Source organism: Scylla paramamosain, unplaced genomic scaffold (assembly GCF_035594125.1).
Source record: "Scylla paramamosain isolate STU-SP2022 unplaced genomic scaffold, ASM3559412v1 Contig18, whole genome shotgun sequence".
Classification (NCBI taxonomy): Eukaryota; Metazoa; Arthropoda; class Malacostraca; order Decapoda; family Portunidae; genus Scylla; species Scylla paramamosain.
Window position 1 is genome coordinate 375,001 of NW_026973683.1, and position 2,500 is coordinate 377,500.

Genomic DNA, 2,500 nt, shown 5'->3' on the forward strand with positions numbered 1-2,500 from the left:
TTCCTCCTTCACCTCCTGTTTTTTTTTCTCTCTACCTTTTCCTCTTCCTCTTTCAATTTGAGACAAGCATGAAAGAAGTGAGGTAGGTTAGGTTTTTCTGGTCCGTTCGTCCTCCTTCTCCTCCTCTTCATTCTTCTTCTTCCTTCGCCTCTTGTCTCTTATCCTCTTCCTCTTCCTCTTCCTCTTCCTCCTCTTCTTGTGTGAGTCGAGAAGAAGGTGTAAGAAGTAAGATATGATGATTATTACTCTTTCTTCTTTCTCCTTCTTCCTTCACTTTATGTTTCTTATCTTTTCTTTTTCTCTCCCTCCTCCTCCTCCTCCTCCTCTCCGCCTCCTCCTCTTCCTCTTCTTGTGTGAGTCAAGAGGAAGGCGAAGGAAGAACCGTATGAAGATTATTATTATCATTTATTCTTCCTCTTCCTTCTTCCTTCTCTCCCTTCCTCTTCTCTTATTCATCTCCGCCTTCTCCTCCTCCTCCTCCTACTCCTTTCTTTGTGATAAGATGGAAGTTTGGGTTATTATTGTGGACTCCTCCTCTCCTCCTCCTCCTCCTCCTTCTCCTCCTCCTCCTCTTTTATGAGTGTAAGTTGTGAGACGGAAAGTTTGAATTTTGTCACCCATTTTTCCTTATTCCTCCTCCTCCTCCTCCTCCTCCTCCTCCTCCTCCTCCTCCTCTTTACGCCATATGACTATTGTCGCGATGCCATTAGATAAATTATTATATCAATCTCCTCCTCCTCCTCCTCCAGTTACTCAAGTCATTAGTTAATAGTTTTATGCCACCACCATCACCACCACCACTAGCACTACTACTACCACCACCACCACCACCACCACCACCACCACCACCACCACCACTACGCCCTTCAGGTAGCAGCAATCACGCTCAACGTGCGTAGGTGATAAATTACCAGAGAGAGAGAGAGAGAGAGAGAGAGAGAGAGAGAGAGAGAGAGAGAGAGAGAGAGCGCCAGGCCTAAGCAAACACACTTCTATATTAGAAACATGATATCACAACCCTCCCCTCTCTCTCTCTCTCTCTCTCTCTCTCTCTCTCTCTCTCTCTCTCTCTCTCTCTCTCTCTCTCTCTACGTGTTTGTGCCTCTATGGCGTGACTATGGGAAAGGGCGGCTGCGTGATGGTGGTGATGGTAGTGGTGATGGTGATGGTGATGGTGGTGGTGGTCCTTTCCTCCGTGTTTATAAGTTCATAAGGTCAGCTACACACGACCTGACCTTCTGGCGGCGGGAACCTGACCTTATGAAGTGACCTTGTGGGGCGTGGGCGTGCGTGTGGGCGTGGTGGGAAAGACCGGGACTGGCTGGACACGCTAGATTAAGGAAGGGATCTGTTTATCTGTCTATCTGTTTATCTATTTGTGTGTTTGTGTTTGTGTGTGTCTGTTTATCTATCTATATATCTGTCTTTTATTCTTTTCTTCTTAATTTATTTCTTTTTATCTGTCAGTTAATTGAAATATCTATCGCTATCTATCTATCTGTGTATCTATCTGTGTATCTATCCATTCACCAACCCGCTCACCCACATACACATCCAACGTACCGCACCACACTAAACCACCAAAAAGGCGCCTTCACCTTTACTCAAACGAGCTTAAAAAGACTCCCAGGAACTGAAAAATAACGCATTAATCCTCTTAAGCTCTCATTAACACACTTAACCTCCCCGACAAAGCTTCCGTCATATTTAAGCAGTTTGCCTCTTGTAACTGCATTACTTCCACCGCTGCGTCAGTTGTCTCGGTGATGTCAACTGTTTTGTGATCCCGTTGAAAAAGACGAGGGAGTTCACGAGTGTTTTTTTTTTTTTGATCCCGTTTTTTTGTGATCCCATTTTTTGTGATCCCGTTTTTTGTTTTTTTGTGATTCCGTTTTTTGTTTTTTGTGATCCCGTTTTTTGTGATCCCGTTGAAAAAGACGAGGGAGTTCACGAGTGTTTTTTTTTTTTTTCTCTCTCTCTCTCTCTCTCTAGTTACCGTGCGCACGAGTGAGACAGGGAAGTTTTGTTTTGTTTTAATTTAGTTTTTGTTTTTGTTGTGAGAAGTTGTTGTGGTAAAGCCGATGAGTTGTGTTGGTGTTAATGCATGAATGGATGAACAAAAAAGGCAGGTAGTTAGATAAATCGATAGGTGGATTGATGGCTTGATAGATAAAACAGACGCAAAAAGATAGATAAACATAGATAGATAGACAAAGATAGATAAATAGATAGATTGCCTTTCCGTGACTTTTTTAGTAAGGGCGCCTCGGGAATTGCGAGATAGAGCGCTACTTCTTCCGCTAAAAAAAAGAAAAAATCAGAAATTAGGAGAGAGAGAGAGAGAGAGAGAGAGAGAGAGAGAGAGAGAGAGAGAGAGAGAGAGAGAGAGAGAGAGAGAGAGGAGGGGGGCAGTACTTATTAAGAGTAAATGACATTGAAACTATAATGTGTTTGCGTTAATAATTATGAAATTGTTGACGATCTGGCACACACACACACA

The 2,500-nt window shown here is 43.2% G+C and overlaps 1 protein-coding gene across 12 annotated transcripts in view; it reads left to right on the top strand.

Moving 5' to 3' along the window:
• Positions 1–2,500, top strand: part of LOC135097374 (uncharacterized) — a 161,294-nt gene that overhangs the window by 52,349 nt on the left and 106,445 nt on the right. The window lies entirely within an intron of this gene.